The sequence below is a fragment of the Strigops habroptila genome, chromosome 19 (assembly GCF_004027225.2).
Source record: "Strigops habroptila isolate Jane chromosome 19, bStrHab1.2.pri, whole genome shotgun sequence".
In the NCBI taxonomy this organism is placed as follows: domain Eukaryota; kingdom Metazoa; phylum Chordata; class Aves; order Psittaciformes; family Psittacidae; genus Strigops; species Strigops habroptila.
The window spans coordinates 55586-71195 of record NC_044295.2 but is presented as its reverse complement, the minus strand read 5'-3'; positions in this window follow the sequence as shown (position 1 = coordinate 71195).

The following is a 15610-nucleotide window of genomic DNA, read 5'->3' as shown; positions in this document are numbered from 1 at the left end:
GTCTGTGGTTCTAAGAACATGACTAAAAACTGCAGCATTACCCACCTCAAGGACAAGTGACACACAGGGAGAGCAGAATCCAGAAGACAAGTGTAGATGAGGTGGGAAACCCTTTCCCAACCATGTTTGCCAGCAGATGCTTGCCTGTTTGCTTGGCAAGCCCAGCATCATGGAAGACAGAGAAATAAAGATCAGCTTGCACTGATCCAGGTTGTGATTGTTGTGTTACTGACTTAGAAGAGGGGGAGAGTGATCCCTTCCCTGCTATCCAAACCCCCCCTTAGGTCACCTGAAACCAGCAACTTATATTAAAAACCTAAAATCTCCTTAAACATGTTTTCCCCTCTCTGCTGAGCTGCTCTCTGGCTCACCCTGTGTGCCCAGAGGCTCTGAGAGCCGCAGCCAGGCAGGTGCTGTGGAGGATGGAGGGCTCTTCTCCTACCCTGGCTCCGGAAAGGATGGGGGAATTGCTGAAGGGGGAGAGTGACACACATCAGGAACCAGAGCTGCCAGCATTCCATCTCACATTTCCTCCAGCTCAGGCTGTGGAAAGAGCTGGGTCAGGTTTGAACAGGAGGCTTAGTCTGGGGCTCATAGCCCAAGGTCAAATGAGATTTCTGCAAGACAGATAGCGGCGTGTCGTATTAGGCTTCCTCAACACTCAGCCCCCAGCATCCAAGAATGTTTCTGGGGAACAGAGCAGCATGGCCATCTTCTGATGCATGACTCCAACATTATCTTCCTAGCTCTGTTGTTGATGTGTCTGTGACTGTGGGCATGGGACTCCCCCATGCTCTCAACTAGCACACCACAAAGATGCCCAGGCTAATATTAGGCCTCCAGGCTTCCAGAGTGACTGAAAAGATTTCTATTGGGAAATGTCCTGGGTTTGGCTGGGATAGAGTCAATTTTCTTCCTAGTGGCTGGTGCAGTGTGGGGACTGATGTGTTTTCCTCTAGGCCAGAGGCTCTGCAACCCATCCACGGTGCCCAGAACTACCTGGCAGCCCCCTTCCAACACGTTGCCATCTCTTAGAACTCTGAACAATATCTGCTCTGCTCAGCCTCTTCTTCCCCGATTAATAATGTTGCTGTCAGTTTGGATTACAGCCCTCCACTTTCTTTGTCTCAGCTTAAAATACTTGTGGTTTCATATTCTGTCAGAAGAGATATATAAGAGAAGAGCTTTGCTCAAAGTGCAGATGATGATGGAAAAGGAATGTGCTGCTACAAATTCTTGCAGAAGTTTTTATAGGATTCCTTGGGTCTTATTGAATCCACAGTTGGAAGAGACAGTCAAATAAAGGAGGATAAAGTAATCATATCACCTGGGAAAGGAGATGGGGAACAAAAGAAAATTCTTGTGCTGGTGGACAGCATGGTGCTGTGGATAACATGGACAATTACGTGTCATTCCCTTAACCTTCTTTCAGATACAGCTGAACTCCTGCCTTGCTTTCTTCTTCTCACATCCTCGTCTGCATTATCCGTATACAGGAAGACACGGAGCTGTGCTGCTCATCCTAAATCGTGTTAAATCTGGGTGGTTATATCACACCCTCATTCAGTTGTCATCAAACTGCTCTGCATGCCTTGAAAAGTGCCTTGGAATAAAAAGGGAGAGAAAAAAAAAGACGTGATTGGCTGTAGGATCCTAAGCAAAGGATTTTTACGGAACATGTAATTGAAGAAGTGGGATTTGGCTAAAACACTGGTTTATCAGAGGACAATCCAGATGGGCCACTCACAGTTTGATAAAGCAACAGTTTTCCTAAAGAAAACCCAAAATATGAACTAATTTGAAATGAGTTTTTACCTTGTCTTTTAATATGGGGGAAGACCTTGCTTGGTTGCTTGGTACTGCAGGGTCTTGCACTGGTATCTGGAATGATATTTTCAATTGGGTAAAAAAAAGTCTATTTTCCTTCATTTCTACACAAAGCAATGCCCACCAGATGGACCCTGGATAGAATCTGGACAAAACACATTTCCAGTATTGCTTAACCGGTTGTTTTCTCTTACAGAAATTATTTCACATTGGGGAATTTATCTTTATTCTAGCCTCTAGGAAGCCTTTGCACTGTCGATGTCTAGCCTATGGGACATGATAGCAATGGAGCTATCCAGTTCTCTTCTAAGCTCTCTTATCTCTTGATTTTCTTTCTCCTTTCTTCTCCACAGTTAGGTTCTCAATCACTTCTTTCATTGTCCCCAAATGCTCCTTTTATTTATTAATCAGAGAGAAGTTCCCTTATTTCATGTGTTGGCCATAAAATCTGTTTCATTTGCTGTTGTCTATCGCCTTTTCTGGTCTGAGTTCCATCACTGTTGTCGGCAACCCCACCTTTTGTCATATATGAGGATGCTTGACCTTAGATCTTGGGTTGTTCCAGCTTTGGAGAAGTTCCTCTATGGCAGGGGCCAGATCTCCTGATCCTTTTTCCTCCCTGTGTTCATTTCCAATCTAGAAGTGTCTTTCATCAAAATTGACCATAGATGTTAGAGGTGGGTAAGCAGTGAAATGCAGTTGTCTCCAGATTTGCAACTGGAATTTCCGGGGTTTTGTGTTACCACCAGGGCAGACGTCAGGGGTTGTAGACACGTTGTAGATAGGAGAGCTGTCTTCTTAGTGCAAGAGCTGGTTTCTGATGGCACAGGATGGGTATCACAGGAAGAAAAGGATCTAGGCAAGCACCAAAGGAGCTATGAACAGGGTACACTTGTTCATCCCTCCCCCATTCGTTATTACACTAGATATCTAAGAATAGCCAAATTGAGAGTTGGGGGAGCAAGAACAGGTAGGACAGGTCTGCTGTGCCTGTGGCTTTTTCATGTGCCTACACCCAGCAGAATGAGGCATTGCATGCCCCTTCATTGTAAGCTGCTGCTAATGATTCCTTCTGCCTGGAGGACACAGTCGGGATCGATGGAGGGTCAGCCGTTAGACACACATTTCCCAATGCCCAACATAGCACGCAGGGTCAGGGAGCTAATCATCACTCCTATCTCACCTGCCCTGCTGCGGTGTCCAGCCTAGGGCAATTGGAGGTGCATTAAAGATTAAACAAGAGGTGGGGGGTCTAGTGAGTGTGTTGGAGTAATTCCAGGGTGGGTGGGCAGTAGTTGGCCCAAGCAAGTGGATTTCTGCTGCAGCGGCCCCTACTTTAGATCTTTCAGCCGAACAAACCAGCGGCATGTCTGTTGAGACAAAAAAATGCCTCTAGCTAAAATTCCACTATCTGACCTCAGAAGGGCTCCAGCTGTTTCTGCCACCAACAGAGCAGCTAGAAGAAGAGTTTCAAAGAGGTTGGCCATGCTGAAAAAGAACCCCGTGTCTTCAGAGAACCTGCAGGACAAAGCCTTCCTCTTCCTTGTTCACCCCTTTCAGCAGAAGTGCAACCACAGTGTGGCCTGAGTGTTGGCTGTTCTCAGATGAGCGTCTGTCACTTGTCGGCATCATGCCACATAGATTTACTGGAGGATCTTGACATCTCTTCTAAGGTGGGAGGACCAAACGATTGCCTTGCCTGACATACTCACTCCTAATGCTTCCAACCTCTAAAATCAGTACATTGCAACTCCCATCCCTACTGAAATAATATTTTCACGGGATTAGGAAAACACCTTCCATTTCAGGTGTGCTTAGAGGCATGGGGGGTCATCCCATAGCTCTGAATATATATCAGTGTCAGTCTTGGAGATAATTTAGGCACAGACCTTCCTCCTTTGCAGGACTAATCAGCATGTTGTGTCTTAGTATCTAGTGTTAACATGTCTATTCTGGCTCCTGTGGTCATGGGACTGCATTCATATCTGGCTTGGGTACCTATGAGACATCCCCAGTAGCTGTGCCTTTTGAGGATGACTGAAAATCTTGAGAGGCAGGAAAATGGTATGTCTGGCACTTAGCAATGCTGTCTGGAGCTGTGTCATCCTGCAGCCTCTGCCCTTGTGTTCCCCAGATCCACAGCTTCTCACTGAGCCTCAAATTCACAGCCATCATTGTGTAATTCACCAAAGATAAGCAGAGGAAGAGATTAATGCAGAGTAATGCGCTAAGCCAGAGTTACAGCCATGAGGGAAAGCTGGGACTCCCCATTCCTCCTGGCAAGTATTAAGACTGTCCACTTCAAGGATAGTCATTTTCAAGACTTGCCATTTAGTCAACGATCCTTCCTCAGGTGTCTTGACATGGTGAGGGCTGTCAGAGCTTCCTCAACTAATAATTCAATGTCCCAACCTCAACTAGTTACTCTGTGCTCCCTTTATAAGCAGTGGAAGAATCAAGCCCTTAAAGGATGAATGCTAAGAAGGGCCAGATGAATTGCACTGAGGCTTCTTTTTTTCACTAAGAATGAGCAGAGCCTGAGGTGACTGGCTTACACTTGACATCTCACTTTCCAGCTCCAGGATGGAGATGAATCCCATTCCATGCAGTCTCAGGCCCTGGACACTCACCTCCATGCTCCTCTTGCTGATTGTGGATAATGTTTTCAATGGCATCAATGCCACTAAAACACTTTTTAGCTGTGCTGATCATCTAGGCTTGCTTTTACCATGGGGCTTCATGCTCCTCAGCTAGACTGGTTGTAAAGCTTCCTCTCCACAGGCTCCCACCCAGGTTTGCCATTGCTGGAAGAACATGCACTGCAGTCACTATTCTTATAAACTGAGCATTATGTATTTTATGTGATACAAGGGAAGTGTTATTCATTTACTGGAATTATCCTTTTATCAAGTCAGTTTCCTATTGCATTTCACCCTTCACTGCTCTGGCAGTTCATTCTTTTAACAAGGCTGTTTCTATTCTCGAAATTATATTTAAGAGGTTTTGTAATATCACCGCGAAATACAGAACACTTCCTTCTCTTTTAAGAAATGTGTTCCAAGCATTCTTAAATTGTGGAGAACTTGGAACAACAATGAACAAACCTATCATGAAATTAAAAGATAACAAACTAACAGGGCCTCAAAAGAACTTTCTCTAAATGGTCTTTGAAAATAATGTTATTGGATTTTAATTTTAAGGACCTTCTACATGTGAGATTTTGTTTTCTGTTTCCTGATGTAGCCTTTGTTTCCCCAGTCCTGACTTGTGCTAGAAATCTGCTCCTGGGTCCTTTTGTAAACTTCTGGTAAGACTCATGAGAGGGATTCAAGTAGTGGTGACCAAACTGCAACACATAATTTGAGGTGTCTGGTCATGCACAACCCTGAGTACAGCATTAGTGAGGAGTGGATTGCCTACAAAGCAGGATAGCATGGGGTAGCTAATCAGGCAACAGGCAATGCTAGAGCAAAGAAGAAAGGTTCAATTCTGACTCTCTGGGGTCCTAGGCAGACGATGGGGACTGAAACCATGAGCCAAGTCAGGACAGGAACTCGGAAGTGGGGTTGAAATCCGAGAGTCAAACCACAAATTATCTTGGTACTTTCCACTAGCTCACTGTAAGTTATCAGCAGAAATGCCCCTGCTGTGTGTGTCTGCTGGGCAGAGAATGGACTATGAGCAGCCTGGAGGAGAAGGACTTGGGGTGTTCATCAATGAGAAGCTCCCTATGCCCTGGCAGTGTGCGCTTGAGCCCAGAAACCACCCGTATCCTGGGCTGCATTCCCAGACCATGAGCAGCAGGTCAAGGGAACGGACTCTCCCTCTCTGGTGAGACCCCCTATGCAGTCCTGTGTCCAGCTCTGGGGCAACAACACAAGAGGGTCATGGAGCTGTTGGAGCGAGGCCAGAGGAGGCCACAGAGATGCTGCGAGGGCTGGAGCAGCTCTGCTCTGGAGCCAGGCTGAGAGAGCTGGGCTGGGGCAGCCTGGAGAAGAGAAGGCTCCTGAAGGGGAGACCTTAGAGCAGCTCCAGGGCCTAAAGGGGCTCCAGGAAACCTGGAGAGGGGCTTTGGACAAGGGCCTGTAGGGACAGGCCAAGGGGAAATGGCTTTAACCTGCCAGAGGGGAGATTGAGATGAGCTCTGAGGCAGAAGTTCTTCCCTGTGAGGGTGCTGAGGCGCTGGCACAGGGTGCCCAGAGAAGCTGTGGCTGCCCCATCCCTGGCAGTGTTCAAGGCCAGGTTGGACACAGGGGCTTGGAGCAACCTGCTCTAGTGGAAGGTATCCCTGCCCGTGGCAGGGGATTGGAACTGGAGGAGCTTTAAGGTCCCTTCCAACACAAACCATGCTATGATTCTATGATTCTATGGAATAGCTGTTTTGTTGCTAAGGCATTGAATGAGAATGGATTTTAAAAATATATAATTTATGATGTAGTTCAGCAAACAAAAGCAGGGATCAGATGAAATATATTCCACTTTGTCTAAATAAGAATGAATGGCAAGTTGGCAATGAAAGTGAAAGACAGAGAAGTCCTATTGGATTGTAACAAAAATTAAGAGTCAAAGAGAAAGTAGGTTCTTAGACAGCAAGACAAATTGAAGATCCCACATCTACATTTCAAAGACTTCATTGTCCCAAGGCAAGAAAACAAAATGGTATTTGCATATTCACTGGCACTGGAACAGTATCTGAAGGCATCAGCCAAAGGGAAGAAACTGAGAGAAGGGAGGTAAAATTAGACTACAATGTACTTCTTCGAATCGAAAAATGAGATGGAAGGAATAGGAGGAGAAGCTCCTAAGAGGGTCCTTTGATGCTTGTTTTTTACCAAAAGGAAAGAGTACATGGGGAAGTTGTGATTTAAAACTGCAGTTCAGTGATATGCTAAATCTAACTTGGGGGCTTTAAGTGCTCTAGCTCTGCCTCACGACAGCCTCATGACTCAACATGTTGATCTGGAATAAACTTTTTGTGCCAGCTTAGATTTGTTCCAATTGGGCTGATTGGGTAACTCTGTGCCAGCATATTTCATGTCAGATACACCATCAGTATGAAAAAAGAAGTAGCGTTTTGTTGGACCCCTCGCAGCTTGTCTGTAGGCCTTTTCATCAGTCCCTTCTTGCTCTCTTCAAACTCAAGTCAGTGTCTCCATGCATCATACACCCTCCATATGGAGCTCAGGGCCTTAAGTGTTTCTTTCCACCTTGGACATCCAGCATCTCCATGATGCATCATCACGGAATATGATGTATTCTTTCCTACTCGCTTATCCCTAATGAGCCATGAACACATCCCTTTCTGTAGAATACCTTTTCTTGAAATTCATAGTAGAAGATACTGGACAGAAAGCCATGGACACTGCTGTCCTCTCAGTCCTTAAGCCAGGCCAGCCATGGGCATTATAAATGGAGACATCATTGTTCCATCTGGACAGTGCATGGCAATAAGAATGAAAACTCACTTTCTAGCAATGGCTTGGCCCCGAGCTATCAGAATGATTTTGGGTAAGCTGAAAGTCTCTTAAATCTTTAAAGAGGGAAGAACTGCAATGTCTGAAATGGAAGAGCAGTGAAGAAGGCACTGAAATACAGCTACTCTGAGTAATATTTTACTTGGGGGCTCCAGAAGTTTCCAGTTTGAAAAAAAAACCAACAAATGCTTTTGCAAATTTCTGCAGGGAATATTGTGAATATTTTCAGGAAATCTGCACACGTGTCTATGCTGAACATTCTCAAGTGTGAGATTCTCAGGTGCATTTGAGCTCAGTGGTATATGCTAAAAACACGGAAAGCAAAACGTCTCCATTCATGACTTCTTCAGAAAGACCAAGACAGAATCCAAGTCCTAGACACTTTGTGGCTCTTCTCCTTGCCAGAGCAGATAAAGCTACCAACAATGCCCATGGCTGAAACAGATATGAGTCCTTTGAAAAATAAGGAAGAAAAAAAAAGCATTTTTGGAGGCATCCAAAGGTATTTTTGCACCTTCTCCAACTTAGCAATGGTACTCTGGACTGCTTTGATGGTTTTACAGAACGAGTGTAATCCAAATCCAGGCCTAAATCTCTTGTTACCTGCTCAGTTACCACTCGACAGGCAGCAGAGCTCACTGGGGGTTAAGCAGCAAGGTTTGACAGTTATTGTTCACTAAAGTGAGCAGCAGAGCCTAATGCGAGGTCATTCATTAGGGACTTTCTGACCGGTCAGCTGCCGTATTAAAGCTGGTCAAAGGTCTCTCCAAACATTTACCATCCATTAAAAGCTAACCTTTCGCTGTGGATGTTTGAGCTTTGAGTTCTTGAATAGCTGCGGGCTATGCATAAGACTTGGTGCTTCTCTGGGGGTCTATTACACTGTCAAACACAGCTCAGCCTTCCTAAACACCCCAGCAGCATTCCTCAGGTGGATTCTCCCTCCCCACCTCCCATCACTCCTCCGAAAGCCTGAAAGCCGTGAACAGCCTGCTGGCAGCTGGACATTCCTTATGGGCACTGTCAAGTTTGCTGGTCTTCTCCCTCCAAAAATAAACAGCAAAACATCTCTGAGATCAGAGCTTAGGAGGAAACGGATTTCTTTCCTTCTCAGGGTGTTTTCAAGGATTTGGAATTTTTCCCATCATGTATTGTCATCAAAGTAAAAACTGTGGAGTCTCAGGGCAAGCTGACAGCCTCATTTTTCAGTGGGGTTAATCAGGTTTCTCATTTTGGGAACATTTTAAATGGAATTATGAGAACTTCTTTTCCAAACCTGTAGACATGCTGGTTTAGGGACAGTGACTTTAACAAAGCTTGTGCTTTCTAGGCTCTCAGATGACACTTGGCTATCGATGCTGTGTGCCAGAGCCAGGCAATTCTCCTCTTTTTCTCCAAGTCCAAAGTGTGTGAAAAAGCCAGCAGCCACAGATTCACCTCTCCTCTCTTTTGCACTCTGCACTCAGCTTTGCATTGTTTTAAATCCTGTGTCTACTTTTGCTTCACAAATATGATTTTTTTAAGTCTTTCCCTTCCTTTCATCTGTCCCGTTTTCTTGTTCTCCCTCATTTAACCATCTCTTTCCTACCTCAAGGTTTTAGAGATGCTTCTAGCAAACAGCTGATGTGCCTTACTTTGCAGCAGACTTGTATCACCTGGGATTTCATGGCTTCTACTTTGGAGCTAGCTTGCATTTGGTCATTGTGGTTGTAAGCGTTGGCATAATGAGCTGGCATTTGCCTTAAAATAAAGTGTAATACATCTTTAGGAGTGCTTACATGTGAAAAAAGGGAGATTCTTCCCGGCATTTCCCAGTGCTCAAATTATGCCTACCTTGGGAAGGACCAGGATACTGTGAATTCACACTCTACCTTGTGTGCAATGATTTTCTTATCTAGATATTCCTCAGACCCTTGAGGAGTGGGTTTGGGTCTGAGTCTTTGAGCTGGTTTATTTTTTCCTGGCTTTCAAAAGTTTTTGACTTAAAATAAAGAACTTACATCAATAAGTAGGTACAGAAACGATGCATTTGAGTTTCAAAGCTGCTGAAGGAGTCCTCCTCACACTGCTGCTACTGGTTTTACCCTTATAAGGGGAGAAGACTTGCACACCAAGTTCTTTGTTCAGCTTTATGTTGATACTGCTCTGGATGAAGTGAAGTATAAGAGTTTAAAAGAGGACAAACATGGGCAATGGAAACTGAGGGGAACAGAAAGCTTTTCCCTGTGGAGGAAGGTTCTTCCAGAGGACTCGCACCTTGAATAAAGGAGGCATCAGCCAGCACTAGCATCTATCCAAGGTCTGGCCAGGAGAGATCAGCAGAGTTCAACTGCAGGGACAACCAAGACAGCCACAGCATTAAATCCCACTCAGCAAACAAGTAGAAAGTATCTAGAATGTCCCATCAAAGCCTAATTATCCACTGACGACTTAGACATGAGAGAATTTTCTTTGTCTATTTAATTTCATGCTTATCATCAAACTAGTCATTAAATGGCTGAGTATTAGGGGAAAAATTCAAGGCTTTCTGGTCTGTCTTGTTTAATCCTTCAGCCCCTCCCTCCCCTCCTTCATGTCCCACTTTCTGGCATAATCAGGCAACGGGAAAGGAGGCAGGGTGTAATGTTGGGCAGTGTAGCACACTCTCTGCAATGTGGTCTTGAAACGGGCAGGATGAATAATCCCAGGTAAAGGGTTGGACGGAAAACCCTTCAGTGCCATATCAGAGCTCAGCATACTTTGCATCCCATAGGATGCAGCAGAATTGCAGAGGCCTCTCAGAGTGGGATGGGACCCAGAGGTCTGATCATTATAAGGTAAATTAACTGTCTGTGAGTCAGGTAAATAGTTAGAACCACAACTAAAATGATGAAACAGCAAATGATACTGGGCTTTCCTGTCTCATAACATGTTACAGGGGGATATTACATGAAATTGGAAAATAAAATCATTTCAGCCACTTAATTAGGGCGAATCAAGGATGTAAAATTGCTGCTTTGGGTTATCTTTGAAACCAGGAGCATAGAAACATTTAAGTAGAGGTCGGCTACTTAAACTGATGGCAACGCTATGCCCCGGAATGAATTACTGCTTAAGATCTCGGCTGCTTTTCAGCTAGACTGTTTGGAAGCAACAGGGGAGGGATACAGACTGGAACAGATACTTGCAGCCTCATTTGTAAAACCTTGTTCTGGTCATGGTAGGATTTTGGCTTTGCTAGACCAGGACCCACCAGTGAAGCAATTCCTCTGTTTACAAGTATTTATAGCAATGTCTTGTCTACTTCTTCAGTGCGATGTATTTCCTTCTGAGGGGACATCATTGCAACACTCACTGTCCAGTAAGAATATACAGCAAGACAGTCCCATCAAAAGGATCTTTGATTAAGTATTTTGCCTCTAAGCCAACTTCTGCTGCTTTCTGCAGTTTGGTTTCTAACGTCCAGGAGGAACCATCTCCCCAGCTGCAGTCTCCAAGCTGTAAACTTTTGACCTGAGCTAATTACTGAATTCACTTTATAGAAGTAATGAGGTTCTGAGCCTCTGCAATGCCTTGGAGGCCCTAGAGAGTCTGAGCCAAAACCTGAGCTCCCTAATCAGTTCTGACTCCGTGTTTCTATTCATTTACTGAGTGCCCCGAGGCACTGCCGCTCCTTGAGGTCTCTGGGAGGAGCCACAGTGCTGCTTCTCCCCAGTCTGCAACTGGGCAAAACAACCCAGTTCACGGCTGCAGGTATACTCCGCACCTTAGTAATGAGAGGAGGGGATACCAGTGGTCAGAGAAGCAGGGAAAAGGAGTTGTGCTCTAGTCTTTCCTGAAGTCTACCATTACACAACTTGGGTCTCCTTCTTCCTCTAATTCTCCCACAAAGAAACTGATAGCACTTTGATATCTGTGGGTAGTATAATGATAAAAGAAGGTGAAGTGTTGCTGTACAAGACCATACATGGACACTGACAGCAAGACTACAGCCAGGAATAGGCTCCCATGCTGCAGAAATGTGCTCTGTGTTCCTATGTTGTGGCTGACTTGAACAGTTATCATCTCCCTCCTTTTGCTGAGTTATTCCCACCCAGTATAGACGGGCCTTACCCAGTGGTCCAAAACTAAGCCCATCCCATCTTTCACTGGGAGCATGCAGGAACTGTCAGCAGCTGAGGAAGAGCTGAGGACCTGCACTGAGCCCCTCAGTCTCCAAGTCCACCACCGGTCTCTACTTGCTTGCAGAGCTCATGGTCCTGGCTTCCCTTCTCAAAGGATTTCTCTTGCACTTGTACTTACTCTGTTTCTCCCTCCAACTCTTATATACAGTAGCACCCACAGGGCTGAGACCTTGCTGAGAGGCAGGAGAAGGTGGCTGTGTCACCCAGGTAAGGATGCTGCTGACCACATTCTAGCTCCAGCAAGCATCTTCCCACTCTGGGGCAACATGACGAGAAGAGCATCCCCACTTCCCAAAAGGGTAATGGAGAGAAGGCATGCTGTTATTGGCTACACTCATGACCATCTTGAGGGAAGACATACCTAGTAGTTCTGCAGGCAAACGTGACCTCCTGATGCCAAGCCAGTTGTATTGCCATGGTGGTCTCCTGCTGAGCTTCAGTGAGCCTTGTCAATAGGCAGTGTGGGGCCCCCAGGGGAGCTAGGCTGTTTTACAACAGCTGTAGCAGAAAAGTGAAGCAGGTTTGGGGAAGAAAGAGTGGTTCTCCCAAGCAGTTTGTGTTATGGACACTGGGGAGAAGAAAAGTCTTGGCAGATGGAAATGCACCAAAGTCTTATGCCATCAGTATGGGCTGATTTTGCATCACTTGCTGTGAACAAAGAACTCACCTGGTTTGGAAACTGCAGGGAAGTGATGCAGAAAGATATGTGGCTGGACAGGTAGAGATAAGCTGTGAGTGCCTGTTATCAACACAGATTTATGATATTCTATAATTATAGTATATAATTTTATAATATTAGATAATTTTATGATTCATCAAATCATCCAGTTAAAACTGTGTCTTTGGAAATTCAGATCCACAAGGATAATAAGCTGTCGGGCAGCATGACCAGAGAGGTGAGCACCCTGCTTAGACTCATGAGACATTGGTTAACCAGGGACTAAAGTGATTATGGATTCCTCCCAATGTGGGCAATCCAAAATCACTTGAGCATAACAAATCCTGGAGCTCTTGTGCCACTGCTCATAGCCCCAGCTGCTGCACCATGCTGCACCTAGTGATGCTTGGGTTACCTCAAGAGTGCTGGAAAACTTGAAGGAGCAATAAAGTAAACCCATTTCATTAAAACAGGAAGGACTGGTAGATGTAATTTTGTACTGGGGCAAATAAAATCCTGCTGCCAGTGCAATGTGGGCAAATGCAGCTGAACCTGGAAGACTGAATTATAACATAGAGGTGCAAGGTTGGCTGCTGGAGGTAGATTTTTTTGCAATGAGACCATCCAGTCTGGTCCGAAAAAAGCAGATAAGCTTTAGGAAAAACAAGCCCTTCTTTGAATGTGAAATAGAAGCAGCAAATTGACAGCAAGCTGAGGATAGTGAACAGAGCAGTACAGCAGGACCAAGCTAATCACTGGAGATAAGATCTCCAACACAGTGATGTGACAGGCAGTCTAACAGCTCCTGCTGGGGCACCTTCCCTCTCCCTGCAGACATGCTGGCAAGTGGGTAAATGCCACCATACCAGTGGGATGACCTGACTTCCAAGGGGAAGCAGGTCCAGCTGCCTGCATCAGTGCCTGGTCCACTACTGCCTCTGAGGAGCATGAACCAAACTGATGCAAACGGTGCTTCTCAGCCTGTGATGTGTGCCTTGCTCCTGAAGAATATACAAGCTAATGAGATATAATCTGCTTTTCCAGCCCTTTTCAGATATTTTCCAGCCCCAAAGAAACGTGATTTATGTTTCTTACAGGTACCAAACCCATCTTGCGAGAAAATGGCAAAATTCAATTCTCAAGAAGAAAAGTTTGTAAAAGCATCAGAAAATTCAGTGTTAGGGATGGATTTTCTATGTTGCTGAGAGTGTTGGGTGAAGAGTACAGACTTGGTAAAAGGAAACCCGCCTGAGGGGGGATCCCTGTCTTGGAGCCTATGCTATACATTCCTGAATGCCAATACAGTCCATAGTTTACTGGACTATAAGAAACTCCTCAGACCTCTCTGAGTAGAGCACCAGTACTACTTGGGCAATGGAAAATGGCCTGAAAAGCACCACACTGTTATAAGTACACTCATTTTGAGCAATGCCCAAGTAAGCTGGCTGCTCTGGCTTTCTGGCACAGGAGCTACCAGGCTGGACTGAATGGCAAATTGCACCTTTTCAGTCTGCATTCAGTCCTCAGACTTTCTCCTGGCCTCCATTAATGGCAAAAGACTTGGCAAGGTTTTGCTCAGATTACTGGAGAAGGTTTTAGAAACATTCCTCTATGACATTCTTCAGAGGACTCTCCCCACCCTCTCCTCACCCATACAGACAATCCAGTTTTCCCTCTTGGGGGACTCCAGCTGGATTGACAGAAGAAGACATCTATCCTGTGGATGCATGCAGCTCCTGGGGCCTCTTTGTGTCAGGCTGTCTTAACAACAAACATAGCACAGCCCCTGGAGCAGGCAGTCCAGCATGTGAGAAGCAGGCAGAGGTAGCCCAGCACATCCATCTCTGTACGCCTGGATTAATCAGTTGATGAAACATGGATTAAAATGATTTTTACCTGTTTGGGTTTGTTTTGTTTTGTTTTAATTTTAAGATCCCCCATATAGACAAAATGTGAGTGTGAGGCCGGTTGGCATCAGGATTTGACTTGGAAAAACAGCTCAGAATTGACCTATGAAACTCATGAAGTCCAGCTATCTGCATTGGTTTGCCAAAATCCGACCTAGCAAATGGGTGTTCATTCAGTGGAAATGAGTAGCACATAAAAGAGCTGTGCCTACTATTTCCCAAAGCAGATGATGATTTTGTCTCATTCTGATGGAATTCTTAACCTGACACCTTTCAGAGAGACTGACTGTCAGGGAACTGACCCTGGAAAAATCAGGATAATAGCACATGGGTTTGCCCAGATATTTTAAGATTTTCCTATGTAAGTGTTAAATTATGCATACATTTTAGGGCTACATTACTGCCAAAACAGAATGTGTCCTGATACATTCATGTATCAGAGGGCTGTCAAGCAAATAAATTCAGATTTTCAAAGCCAGAGTTTTTAAGACGGAGATTGACATTGGATTTGGGATTAAGTGGGGATGCCACCTCAGTAGAAGGCAGCTGAGGCTCCTGACAAGTTGCCCTGATGCTGGGCAAATGGAAGCAAGGTGCTATCCCTTCAGGGATATTGTAATTTCACCTGTTCATAGACTGGGGAAGGCAATGTCATTTCTTGCCCCTTCTGCTTCCTTGGCTTTGTTGGAGGAGCCTCTTCTGTTCCTGATTTCTGAATGTCATTGATAAGGTCAAACTGAGACATGATTTGCAGGGCAAAGGCACTCAGTCCTGCATGGAGAACATTGTCAGATTTAAGCATTATTATGATAATATAACACATTATACTGCAGTGGAGGCACGGAGGTACCAACCACACCCAATGTAGTGCATGTGCCAAAAACTCATCGAGGTCAGCATTTCATCTCCAGCAGTCATCTGCAGCTGTCACTCAGGGAGTAATAAAAGCATGAGGCAAATATGCCCAGGATATTCTCCAAACCTCCAGCCATTGTGCCTCAAAGATCCTTAAGGCTTGGGGATGCTGCAGTGTATTTCTCCACTGGGTGATTTTGTTTCTCTTGTATTCCTATTCCTATCATTTTTCTGGAAGGGAGGGAGTTTGTGAAGTGGTAGAGACTTATATTTCCATTGGCCTGACCTTTCCCACCCTTGCTGTATCCTTTTACCTTGTACATTTATTAAGAAGGGAATGATGGTCCAAGCATTTGTGACTCTTCTGACTAGAGATCAGTCTCAAAACTGACCAAAACATGATAGTAGTGCAGAAACGTTCTACATTTGGGAAGGTGAGAAGGAAGGTGCAATGTGTCTTTAAAAAGCTTACTGCCCAGGAAGACCTGGGTCCAGCACCTCACCCACCAGTCCAAAAAATGTGATAGATGAGTCTTCCACATTCTTGTCATGTCTCCCCTTCCCTTTTTCCTCCACTTCCACAGCCTCAAAATGCTGAGAGGCGTGCTGTGAGGTCTGGCTTGTGTAAAGGGAGTCTGTCAGAGCTGGGACACGCAGCCCCATGGCCTGCAGCTGGACTAAGTGAGGAGTCTCCATCAAGCATTCATCTAAATGTCTTGCCTCTGC